This window comes from Schistocerca piceifrons, chromosome 4, assembly GCF_021461385.2.
Source record: "Schistocerca piceifrons isolate TAMUIC-IGC-003096 chromosome 4, iqSchPice1.1, whole genome shotgun sequence".
NCBI classification, from domain to species: domain Eukaryota; kingdom Metazoa; phylum Arthropoda; class Insecta; order Orthoptera; family Acrididae; genus Schistocerca; species Schistocerca piceifrons.
The window spans coordinates 607,621,665-607,635,454 of record NC_060141.1 but is presented as its reverse complement, the minus strand read 5'-3'; the positions used below and the strand labels follow the sequence as shown (position 1 = coordinate 607,635,454).

General features: G+C 41.1%; 1 protein-coding gene across 1 annotated transcript in view; it reads left to right on the top strand.

Annotated features, from left to right (window-relative positions):
- The first annotated feature begins 424 nt into the window (after nucleotides 1–424).
- Nucleotides 425–13,790, top strand: part of LOC124796359 (retinol-binding protein pinta-like) — a 127,999-nt gene continuing 114,633 nt past the window's right edge. Inside the window, exon 1 of the mRNA XM_047260514.1 lies at nucleotides 425–561. The gene's annotated coding sequence lies outside the window, so the exon portion shown is untranslated. The remainder of the gene's footprint in view (nucleotides 562–13,790) is intronic.

Genomic DNA, 13,790 nt, shown 5'->3' with positions numbered 1-13,790 from the left:
TTTCCGTCAGTGTATTGCATTATTTCTCATTTACAAAAAGCAAAGGAAAAAAAAAAGCTGAAATATGGACTTGAAGCAATAAAAAAAAAAAACGGCCAGACGTGACCTTCACCAGAGCCTGTCTTGTCGGTAAACAGAACTATGTTTACCTGTCATCGTTCCAGAACACATCACAAAATCTTCGAAATGCATACCTCCAGTTTACGTTATACGTTATGAGGCTCTTCAGGAAGTCGGTCGCGATAGTATTTCTTTGTGCTAAGAAAATTCGGGCGTCCCGCTACGGTTGCTACAGCTACAGTAGCCTTGACACCCAGCGCGGCCTATGGGTCTGCCAGTGCTACGCAACGCAACGCAACGCCGAGGACACCACAGCCGCCCAGGCCCATCGGCCGCCACCGCCAACCGGTTTGGCGCTCTCGTAGCGGCAGCCACAGTCGCTGGAGGAGCGCTTTCACTCTCGCCGCGCACAACCCAGCGTGCCGTATCCGCGTCCTGCCGCACAGCTGCTAGTACACCACAGGCCGCGAGGGCAGCCAGCCGCACGCAAGCTCTGCACACGTAAGTGCTCTCTACTCGTCATTACTGTGTACCGCTCTTTCATCCCCACACAGTGCATATTTCGCTGTCATCAGCGTAGTACTCTGAGATGATGATGCTGTGGTGTACGGGAAGGTGTCGTCGTTGAGTGACTGTAGGAGGATACAAGATGACTTGGACAGGATTTGTGACTGGTGTAAAGAATGGCAGCTAACTCTAAATATAGATAAATGTAACTTAACGCAGATGAATAGGAAAAACAATGTTTGAATACTCCATTAGTAGTGTAGCGCTTGACACAGTCACGTCGATAAAATAATTGGGCGTAACATTGCAGAACGATATGAAGTGGGACAAGCATGTAATGACAGTTGTGGGGAAGGCGGATAGTCGTCTTCGGTTCATTGGCAGAATTTTGGGAAGATGTGCTTCATCTGAAAAAGGAGTCCGCCCTGGTAGCTGAGTGGTCAGCGTGACAGACTGTCAGTCCTAAGAGCCCGGGTTCGATTCCCGGCTGGGTCGGAGATTTTCTCCGCTCAGGGACTGGGTGTTGTGCTGTCCTAATCATCATCATTTCATCCCCATCGACGCGCAGGTCGCCGAAGTCTACCCGACGGGAGGCCCTAGCCACACGACATTTCCATTTTATCTGAAAAAGGAGAGCACTTATAAAACACTAATACGACCTATTCTTGAGTACTGTTCGAGCGTTTGGGATCCCTATCAGGTCGGATTGAGGGAGGATATAGAAGCAATTCAGAGGCAGGCTGCTAGATTTGTTACTGGTAGGTTTATCATCACGCGAGTGTCACGGAAATGCTTCAGGAACTCGGGTGGGAGTCTCTGGAGGAAAGGAGGCGTTCTTTTCGTGAATCGCTACTGAGGAAATTTAGAGAACCAGCATTTGAGGCTGACTGCAGTACAATTTTACTGGCGCCAACTTATATTTCGCGGAAAGACCTCAAAGATAAGAGAGATTAGGGCTCGTACAGAGGCATACAGGCAGTCATTTTTCCCTCGTTCAGTTTGGGAGTGGAACATGGAGAAAAGACGCTAGTTGTGGTACAGGGTACCCTCCGCCACGCACCGTATGCTGGACTGCGGAGTATATATGTAGATGTAGATAGAGATATAGATAGAATCCAGTACTCTGGAACCAGTCCTCAGGTAATTTTCCTTTTGTTTGTCAACCTGTGCCTGCTCTCCTCTTCACACACAGATAGCTTTTGCTTGGGTAGAGACATTTGTGATACATGTTGCGAGAAAAGGTATTTTACTATATAATATTATAAGCTGTCAGTTCAGAAATTTTTTGTGCTTGAAACTCCCTGGCAAATGAAAACCATGCTCCTGTCCTAGACTCAAGATATTTGCCTTTCGTAGGCCAGTGCTCAGCCGACTGAGCTACTCGAGCACGACTCACGACCCGTCCTCAGAAGCTTACTTCCGCCAGTTCCTCATGTATTATCTTCCAAACTTCACAGTCCTGCTTTAAATAAGGCAGTCTCGGTTGAAAAATCTTTCCTATTTCCAGGAAATGACGCGATTCGCACTTTTGGGACATCATAAGATTAGAGTAAAAATTAATGTAGGATACTAACATTCGTCCATTAATGCCCACAAGGGGGGTAGGACGTCAAACGGGCCCGACTTCTAAAAGGAGAGGCACCATAGGACATTTTAATTTGCGCTGTCTATACTTTTACAAATAAATTCATAAAACTTTGTCAGCATGACCAGAAAGAATCAGGATTCACACTCATAGCAATGGAAGTTCAAGAACACGAAAAAATAATATCTTTTAAATGTGAAATTTCATAATTTTTTTCACTTACTGTTGGCTGCATTTGTTGCTGTATGTACACTTTTCTTCATAAGAGATTCTTCGATGAATTTTGCACAGCTTACAAACCATACTTACAGGTGTATGGAACTCTAGAATTTATTTAATCCATGGAAAAATGAATGGGCTGTTACGTTTTAAACTTTGTGTTCAGAAAAAACTCGAATTTTATAGTTAATTATCTCAATTTTTACCACAGTTTTTAACAGATTTGGGAAATTCTAGAGTTTCATACATCTGTAAGTATGGGTTGTATGCTGTGCAAAATTCATCGAAGAATCCCTCTTACTCATGAATAAAAGTGTACCTAAAGCAACAAATGCAGTCAATACCAAGTGAAAAAATGATGAAATTTCACATGAAAAAAAATATTGTTTTGTTATGTTTTTGAACTTCCTCTGCTATGAGTGTGAATCCTGAATCCTTCCTGGTGGTCATGCTAACAACGTTTTATGAATTTATTTGTAAAAGTATAGACAGTGTAAATTAAAACGTCCTGTGGTGCCTCTCCTGCTCCGTTTCACGTCCTGCCCCCCCCCCCCCCCTTAAGATAAAATTCCACAAGGAACCATCGTCCTATCTTCATGGGATGTTGGTGTGGCCGGCTTGCAGGACTGACGTATCCTGTTCTTGAGCACATCATCTACTATTTGTCAGCTGTACGCAACACTTCATGCTGTTATGCCGGAGCGCTGTTGGTTCCGTGCTACGTTCCGTAATGCTTTTATTCATCCCATGACAATAAGATGATAGTTCCTTTTAAACAGATGCCATGTGTGGGTATTAATGGACGAATATTGGTTCTCCAAATTAATTTTTACGCTAATCTGACGGTGCCTCAAGAGAGCGAACGAGTCATTTCCAGTAAACGAGAAAGATTTTGCAGGCGAAATTGTCTTATTTCAAGACATTGATAAGGGTTGGTGTACTACGCGCCCAGTATTGAATGCAACCCATTTCACAGTTATACTGTCACGCTTGTGTGACTAGCAGTCCCAGAAGAAAGGTGATACTTACTTAATTGTGTTCCTAATGTTAAATTTTCTGTCAGATGCTAAACTTTGGGTTTCCTGCTTTGAATGGTGCGCATACCACGTCATCAATCTGATAGCTTACATAACGCTAAATGTTGGTGACAAAATTGGACTCCAAGAATGCGTAGAGAAATCTAACTGCTATAATTCTAAGAAAATCATGCACAGCCTCAAACTTATTGTTATCAGAATACCTATAAACTTTCATGAAAAACTGATTGCTTTGAAACTAAAGCTGCTCCCTGTGAAGTTTAATTAAAGAAAGAATGTGTGTTCTACACTATTTGGCTCACATTAGTAGTACTGGATAACGCTGTACAAACTGCTCTCATAGCTACAGGGCGACTCGATAACACAGCTACTGCATCTAAGTACTTAGATATGCAAATATGCAATGCGTTCTCTAAAAACATTGCTTTCGTTCTTGGTTTATAATTTTACATAATAGTTTGAAATAAACTGGCTTTCGTTCTTGGATCATAAGTTTATATAATAGTTTTAAATAAACTGAAAATTAACTAACTGGATGTGGACAATGACTCTGGGTTAAATAAACTGAATAGCAGTCTCATACCATTTGACTTAATAGCGCTTAATGAAACATGAGCAATAGTTAAGCATTCTGTGAAATCACTTAACTATAATGCCAGAATTACAAAAATTAAACTTCACATGTACAATCTTTACTTAAACAAAATTCCAAAATCTAATTCTTAAATCATTTTCTGTTACAAAGAGAGATAAATCACTACAAAACAAATTAAAATAAAAAAGATTCGAGATCTGAATGTCTGCAAAGCACTGCCGCAAATCAAACAAACTTAATCATTACCTGTGATCCATTCTTCACAAAGTGTACAATCGTAGCAATGTAAAACTCAGTTTCCTTTTCTCTCCTCAGTAAATATTTCATTGAATATTATCATAATTCACAACAATCTACATTGTTTGCTACTTACTGTTACTAAACCAAAAACTCTACTGTTCACACCTAATACCAAAGCTCAAAAGTCTGTCTCCTCTCCTCTCCTCGTGATCAACAGAGAAATCCGGCGCGCATCTTCGCAACGATCACCTCTAACTCACCTCTGTGCAGCGCAGCTTCTCTGCCGAAGCTCCTCGTTTAACTGCAGCCTGGGAATGTTTCCAGAATTGATTTTTCACTTTGCAGTGGAGTGTGCACTTCTGTGAAATCTGGATGGTAGGAGACGAGGTATTGGAGGAAGAAAAGCGTCGGGTAAATGTTAGGTAACTGCAATTGACGTTTTCTCACCCGCGGACAGATCTCACACACGGAACCCCAGTTTTTTATAACATGAAGGTAACACGTTTCCGCCCCCGTTCTAGCGAAGAGGATCGCTACAGAGGTCTTTGCTTTATTGTCTCGGGGTGTCGCTTGCGCTATGAATTTTGCTTGCTGGGAGTACATATTTCTTGTTTTTCGCTACATCCATGGTTCTTTTTTTTGTACATTTTCCTTCCCTGCCAGCAGTTTGCTGGAAAGTACGTAGCCTTCGATGTTGGGGTTATATTTATACTATAAAATATTTATACTATAAAAGTTATTTTCTTTTTAGTGTATGTTACAAAATATGTGGCTTTACGCAGCCAAGTGATTAAGCTGTCGGACTTAGCTCGCATTTCCTTTCCTCTTTTGTCATTTCAGTCAAGTTGCCAAAAACAAAGAAAAGAAAAGCGTAACGTTCCTTCCCCATTTTCCAACAAAAATAATTTTGTGGAGCACTTGCCCGAGCAAGGCAAAGGTCGCGAATGCAGCTGTCGGTCCGGCACACAGTTTTAAATTGCCAGAAGGCTTTACACCAGAGCACACTCCTCTGCAGAGTGAAAATTTATTCTTCTTGTTACTTGCTGCCGCTGCTACTCGTTGTTCCCACTAATCACTCAATTTATTGGCAGTACCGGTCAATGTTATGGAATCACAACATAGGATTTGAAATGATTTATTGATTACTACGCTTGCAATCAATGCGGGGCATTTAACACTGCTATCCAAGCCACATGTTGGCATAGAGCAATTGCCAATGACGTGTTATGTGTCTTCCATTTTGTCTTGTGTTGTGCATTGTGATGTGCGTTAGCATTTATATTTCTGATGGCTACTACATAGAGAACTGTAAGGGAGGCATAAATCTGTCTCGTGAGCTTGGAATACTCAACCGATGGATGGATCTTCGTGGGGTTCCACAGAGGCCCTGTGGAGAAATCTGAGACTGGACACTGAGTAGTGGTGCAGACGCTTGTAAACACAATATGTACGTTACCGTCTTTCTTCGCTTAGGTGATCAGAAACTGATGATGGTGTTCCAGCTGTGAAATCGTCTCTAGCCGACTATCTCAGGGTCGAGTATCACTTCCCACAACTGTTTTCCAACTTTATCTTAAGACATCGATATAGACTGAATTATCTAGCAACGAATTGTCTTCTTACATCCGCCACAAGACGTAGTTTTATCACTCTGCACTAATAGACTGGAATAAGCCAGTTAAACCAGCTCCAAGAAGGCGTTATGAAGAACATGAAGAGGAATACGATGTAACTTGTAAGAAGGAGAGAGGTGCCTGTATCTGTATATTATTTGTTGAGTACACCGTCCCACTTGTGCTGGAAGTTACATACTGTGACAGATCTCATCCTCCCCACCATCCCACACACACACACACACACACACACACACACACTTTTTTCCCTGCGGCATCCGCGATTGGTACGCTATATGGATCCTCGTAGTTCACTGTATGAGCCTGAATTCCTCAAATTTTTTCCTTGTGGTCGCTACACGGCACGTGTGTTACAGCACCTGTTTCGTCAGATTTACAGGATCAGCTTGTCCCCAAGTAGTGTATTAACGACTGCTGATACACTATATTACTATATTCCGCTTTCATTATATAAATTTAATTTTGTTAGTTTAAAATATAGTAGTAGACTTTAAACCAACTATCTTTAAAAAACCGGCCGATGTGGCCGAGCGGTTCTAGGCGCTTCAGTCTGGAACCGCGCGACCGCTACGGTCGCAGGTTCGAATCATGCCTCGAGCATGGATGTGTGTGATGTCCTTAGGTTAGTTACGTTTAAGTAGTTCTAAGTTCTAGGGGACTGATGACCTCAGATGTTAAGTCCCATAGTGCTCAGAGCCATTTGAACCATTTATCTTTAAAAAGTAGGATCTTCGTTCCTCGTGGTATTAACTGTGCTTATTTAATATATGTGCGTGGCTATGTGCACAAGGTGCTTCTTGATTTTAAATGTTATATTTATCACAAGCCTTTACCTTATGTGCCACATTTTATCTGCAAGACAACTTGGCGTGAGGTCCAGCTCAAAATGAACGCATTTTATCACATAAATGTTTGAAGACCGAAAGATGACAGCAAAGTATGTCGAAACCGGTTGTTTGTAAATAAAGAAACAGGTTTGAGATTTTGGCTTTAGAAGGTTTTTAATGAATAAAACAGATCGCCCCCTCTAATTTCTCAGGATTAGAAAATTCATTTTACAGTACGCCATAAGGAATACTCGTGCTTAACCAAGTTGAGGAGGTACTGTTAGGACACATCTGCCTGTCGGAAAATATTTAGTATGTGTTGTGTGGTAAACAACACACCCAGTATTCCGTAAGTCCAAATAACTTTGAGAATGGATAAACAAACACTAGAGAAATATTAAGACATTTCAACGCTTCAGATGTTCTACATGGTCGTCCACTCTCCCTCCCCCACCCCTCACACACATTTAAGCACAACACACAACAATGTGATACTGTCAGAAAAGTCGTTCTTTGGGATGCTTTTTAAATCGTTCGTTACATTGACCTGACAGTCGGTTAGTCGTCAACACGTTGAACCTTCACGTGAGTTTCTGTACTTTAATTGATAAGATCAAGTGCCGTAGCCCGTGACGATTTATTTTCCAGAAAAGAATATTTTTCGCCTTTAAATCAAGTGGCAAAATGTTAAAATGTGTGTTAAGGGACCATACTGCTGAGTTCATCGGTTCCTAGACTTACACAATACCTGAACTAACTTACGCTGAGAACAACACACACACCCATGCCCGAAGGAGGACTCGAACCTCCGGCAGGACGAGCCGCGCAGTACGTGACATGGCGCCTTAAACCGCACGGCCACTCCGCGCAGCAAATCAAGTGGCAGCTGGTTGTTGTCGTTGGGAGACAAACTTCGCACACACTCTTCTCTTCTTCAAAACTTTCTAGAGAATGTTTTGAATACTTGAAATGCTGCTACGTTCCGACTTGTAACACAACAAAGTTGACGCACTATGGTCGCACGTCCACAATTTAACACTGTCTGCTCACAATTGGCTAGCCAAGAGCAAACCTGTTGTTTATTTTTGTTAATTCAATGGTCATCGTAGTTACTGCGCTGACATCGCTTATACGCCAACAATAAAACCAGGTATGAATATGTTGGACAACGATGTACGTAATTACTATTGTTTTCCTGGCCAATGGTACTCATCTATACAACGCCAATTGCTATCGTTTCTCCTGGTTTGGTCATTACCCCGTATATTCGTAGGATATAGTAGGAGTAACATTTCTCGACCTTGTTTTAAGGTGTATTCTTAGTTTCTGGAGACTAATTCGTGGAGAACAGTAACCTTACGTTAAACCAAAGAAGAGCAAAGCATCTCGTCACAGATTCGTTCAATATACACGGGAGTATCATGGAGATGCTCATCCAACTCTAGTGACAGACGATTACGAGAAAAATTTTCTGTATCACGAGATTTACATTTAAAATTCTGAGAACGAACATTTTAAGAGGAGGAGCTTAGGCAATGTCGTTCCTGCGAATGTCGATATTCATTTATCATTTATTAGTTTATTGTGTGCTTCAGTGTCGTGCAAGACACATTTTAAAGTTAGTGATTATTTACTCGCAAATAATTATATCTTAATTTTCTTTAGTTTATGGTGAAATGGCCAGTATACTGAAAGGTCTCTGTTGGATTCCTTTCATGTTAATTTCTTAAATATGTTGTCATTTACGGCATAAATTCCTCTTCTAAATTTACTGTGGCGTTTCTGAGTATCTTGGAGGAGACGGAGTAGTGGAACGTGTTACTTTTACACATAAACAAGAACGATCTGTCTCACTACTACGCTTTAAAACACAGTTTATATGTAATTCATGTCACACAGTCTCATACGGAACCTACATCCGCTTTCTTTTATATACTGCATATGATAAGATACTGTCATCCCCCTTCCCTTCTGTGTGAGAGGATGAATGAGCAAATGTATTTCTAGTTGCTTGCTTGAGGGTAGCAGACAAGCCTGTCTGCTATAGAACAGTAGGACCAACGTCGGAACAGGTAGCTACGCTTTCTACAAGCAAAGAGGTTTCTATTCTTAGTATGGTCCCGTCTGTCCCTTGACATGTTGGTATAGGGAGCTGCCTCTCTGGTCACTTCCGTTTGTATTTGTGAAGCACGCTCGGTAGGAGCCCAGCAGGGCAGTCTGTCCGTGGCGAGCGTCTGAGGTGGTAAGATCTCCGGCTAAGCGCGTCTCTGCTAAGTCTGTAGGACAATGGATTTCTTAAGTTCAGCCTAACTGAAAATTTAATCACCTTTATTTCAGGTTTAGCTCTAAAATATCTAATGTTATCTTAAATTGCAACGCAGTGTATTTCGAGTGTGAAGTTCAGAATATCGTCCAGTAGTTGCTTTGTCACTACTTTGTGAGTAAAGTGGAACCACGTGTTGATCAGTAACTCTAACTAAGATCATCAATCTTAAAGCGAATGTGCGTGAGATTATAACGTCTCGTCCTGACAATATTTTTCAATATAGCAACTTTTCTTTATGTTCAATCCACGTGGGGTGCACTTTGTGAGACCACTACCACGTGCTTATATAATTGTTTGACCCATCAGGTTAATAATAAGACGATAGTAACCAGTTCGAGGTTTTTCTTTGGTAAATTGCGTTTCGATGTAATTTATTTTAATTATCAAAATTATTGTGGAGTTACACTCTTTGTGTAAAGCAAGTTGACCACGTGAAGCATGTGGTGTAAGCATCAAAGCAGCCCTCAGCTATTCTTTTCGGGAAGATTTCACAGAGAGTTAGTATGAATTTAGTATACCAGTGTGTAGTAATTTCATGACGGACAGGTTTGCGCTACGAACGTAACTTCTTTGTGTGAAAATTGGATCGGTTGGTTGTGGTTAATTTCCTCTTGCATATGTTTCGACGTTCTTTGTGTGTTATTTTATGAATGCAGTGTTGTATGCAGTCTCCCAATCTTGGCTCCATATTTGATGTGTTCCGTAAGATTACAAACTCACATTTTCACAATCCTAAATAAGGCACCAGTTTAGTTATGAATCAATTTTAATATGCTGAAATTTCAATGATCAATGTTAAAATAAATTTCCAAATATATACTAATTTATTTCTTTTTATTTAAATTCTCTTATATATATATATTCTTTCCCCATGAATTCTCTTTCTTTCCTCTGTCCATTTTGTCCCCTGTCTCTTGCAAACTTCATTCTCAGGTTGTACTTTCCAACTATTGATTTTTTGCCTGTATACATTTCTGTTTATAACTTCTGAAGAATTTATTTGTGCATTTGCTAGATCTGTTTTGGTTTCTTTTATCCAGGGTATGGTTTTCAATTTTTCAATGTATATTAAAATTTTGTGGGGGATTCTGGGTGTTGGGAGTCCGTGGATATGACCGTAAAATTTTAGTCTTCTTTTCCGGATGTCTGGGGCGAGGTTAGATAATTTTTCTGTAGTTTTCCGAGACTGTAACCTGTATCCATCTTCAGTTCTTTTTGGGCCAAGAATCTTTCTGATAATTTTGCGTTCCTCTTTCAGGATGCATTCCAGGTCGCCTTTTCTATGGAGTGTGAGTGTTTCGCTGGCATGTAGTGCTTCGGGCTTGATTACTGTATTGTAGTGTCGTATTTTTGAGTGAATGGAGAGATAATTTTTAATGTAGATGTTGTGGGTTTTCCAGTACGCTCTTTTCAGTTTTTGCAGTCGAACTTTTTGTGCAGTTTTCTCTCCCCCTGTGGGTTCTAGGACCTCGCCTAAGTATTTAAAGAATGGAACTCTCTCAATTTGTCCATATTTTGTAGTCAGTTTTTGATTTTCAAATTTTGAGCAGATGAATTTGGATTTTTGGAAGAAAATTTGTAGCCCAACTTTTTCGGAGCATTCTTTGAGACTGTCTATCTGTTTAATTGCTGTGGTCTCGTTTTCTGCTAGAATGGCCACGTCATCTGCAAATGCCAAGCATGAAATTTTAATACCATCTTTCGATCTTCCTAGTTGTATAGGCTTCCAGTAATTTTGATTCTTCAATTCTTTTTCCCATTCTCGGACGACTTTGTCTAAGACAAGGTTGAAGAGGAGTGGAGACAAACCGTCACCTTGTCTGACGCCGGTTTTGATCAGGAAGGGCTCTGATATTTCACCCAGGAATTTTATCTTAGAAGTTGTGTTTGTGAGCGTTTCTTTGATAAGGTTTAGGGTTTTCGGATCGAGTCCTAGCTCCTCAAGGATAATAAAGAGAGATTGCCTATCGATTGAATCATAAGCCTTTGCGAAATCAACAAAGGAACAAATGATCGGACTGTTTCTGACTGCTTTGTATTTTAGTGTTGTCTTCAGATTGAAAATTTGTTCTGCACAGGATCGGTGAGGGCGAAAGCCAGCTTGGTATTCACCAATACTGTTCAAAAAATGGTTCAAATGGCTCTGAGCACTATGGGACTCAACTGCTGTGGTCATTAGTCCCCTAGAACTTAGAACTACTTAAACCTAACTAACCTAAGGACATCACACACATCCATGCCCGAGGCAGGATTCGAACCTGCGACCGTAGCAGTCGCACGGTTCCGGACTGCGCGCCTAGAACCGCGAGACCACCGCGGCCGGCCACCAATACTGTCTTCGAGTTGTTCTTGTGTTTGTTGGAGAAGACAAGCTGAGAGGATTTTATAAGTGACTTGGAGAAGGGAGATTCCTCGATAGTTGTTTATATCTGCCATGTCTCCCTTTTTATGCAGTGGATGAATTAGGGCGCATTTCCAATCTTCTGGTAGTTTTTCTGTCTGCCAAATGTCTGTGATGATTTGAGTGAGTTCTTTGAGGGCATTTGGTCCAAGATTTTTAAGTAGTTCTGCAGTGATATTATCTTCTCCGAATGCCTTGTTGTTTTTCAGTCTATGAATATGTCTTTGGATCTCCTCTAGTGTAGGTGGTGGGGATTCTGGATTTGTGTAGACAGCAGTTTCTTGAGGGAATCTTGAAGAAGGATCAGGGCAATTGAGGAGTCCGGAAAAGTATCTCGCTAGCTCCTCACAATTTTCTCGATTTGTGAGCGCTAGTTTTCCATCTGGTTTTCTGAAACATAGATTTCGTGAGCCGTATCCATTGATTCTCCCAGCAAAGGTCTTATAGAAGTCTCGTACATTATAGTTACGGAAATTTTCTTCAATAGACTCACACTGTTCCTTGAGGTACTTCCTCTTGACTTGTGTGATTGTTTTTGCCACTTGTCTTCTGGTGTTGTGGAAGTGATCTAGATTTTCTGGGGATTTTTTACTGTTATACTTCAGAAAGGCTTTCTTTCTTTCTTCCATCGCTTTTTCACATCCAGAGTCCCACCAGGGGTGTTTTGTGTTCTTTTTCAATGGGATCAGTTCTTTTGCCTTCTTTGTAATTTTTGTTCGAAATTTTTCCCAAGAGTCAGCTGGTTCCTTTTCCCACTCCTCCTTCAGATTGGTTTCTTTGATTGTTCGTGTGTCAAATTTCATCATGTGTGTTTTCTTCGGATAGAATTTTTTTGGGGTGAATTTCACTTTAATGCGTGTTAAGTAGTGGTCTGAGTCAATGTTCGCCCCTCTGCGGACTTGGACATCATGGATCTCTTTCTGTACGAAATAGGAGATGGCAATGTGGTCAATCTGATATTCGCCGATCTCTTGTATGGGGGACCTCCAGCTCTTTTGTTTTCCAGGTTTTTCTCAAAGATGTAGACATTATTTTTAGATTATTTTGTTGGCATAGTTCAATAAATCTCAGTCCGTTTCTGTTGGTGAATCTGTGTGCTGGATATTTTCCTACAGTTTTTTGGTGTTCTTTCTCTCTGCCAATTTGTGCATTGAAATCTCCCATTAAGATTTTGATATCATCCCGGGGAATTTAGGCCATGACATCTTCAAGTTTAGTCCAGAATTTTTCAGTTTGTAGTTGGCGTTTTTTGTTGTCTATGTTTGTGGGTGCATGAACATTTATCAATGTATGTTTCTTGTTGGCGCACTGGATACGCATGGTCATGAGGCGATTATTTATGGAAGAGACCTCTCTAATTGAGCCTAATACATTTCTGTGCACCGCAAATGCCATGCCCAGGAGTGGCGTAGCATTGGCAATTCGTTTGTCAGTCTTGCTCTTGAAGATGCGATAGTTTCCATAGTCTATTGTATTTTCATCCGTAAATCTAGTTTCTTGTAACGCTAAGATCTTAATTTTTTGTTGGTCTAGCTCTGTTACTAAGTTGTGTAATTTTCCAGGTTGAATTAGGGTCTGAATGTTAAAGGTACCAATGTACATGGGAACCTTGGGACGAAGTTTGCTTGAGAACTCTGATCGTGATGGCCCGGGTTCCCCAGAATCCGAAAACCCAGTTGTCGTCTGTCGACGAGTGGATTGGTTACCACCTGGGGTAATTCTGTCATTACTCTCACGAATCATGATAGCTTGTAAGTTTTGGTCCAGTGGTTCCACTGGGTGTTTAGAACCAGGGATTGTCAGTTCCTGGAGCATATAATACAGCCGCACCTACTAGATGGACAGACGCTGACCTCGCTGCCGCTTGACTCGAGTACAGACGCATTGAGGATTTGGAATGTGAGATTTTTTTTCAAGGTTTTCTCCTATAGATCCGCCGTGTTCTGCGTTAACAGGGTGACCTCGTGTAGGCTGTGGCTCTTCACCACGCACGGACGGTCTTGGACGTAGCTTCCTCAGAGGCAAAGGTCTTGCATACCTCCTCAGCTCATCCCTGGGGTGGTGAGGACCAGTACTGAGTCAACCCCAAGCAAAGGTGCTACCCCTACCAACCACCTTGACCCCTATATATATATATATATATATATATATATATATATATATATATATATCACCGGTTGTCGTATGACTATTAAAAGATTATAATTAATGTTAGTCTGGTCGGGAATTTGGTAAGCTAGACTGGATACCTGGTGAAGCAGTTACGCAGTAATGCAAGGTTAACTTCCCCAGAAAGCTCACAGGTTTTAACCCGCTTTTATTGAATATCAGCACCGCTTACATAACAAATTAAGCAACA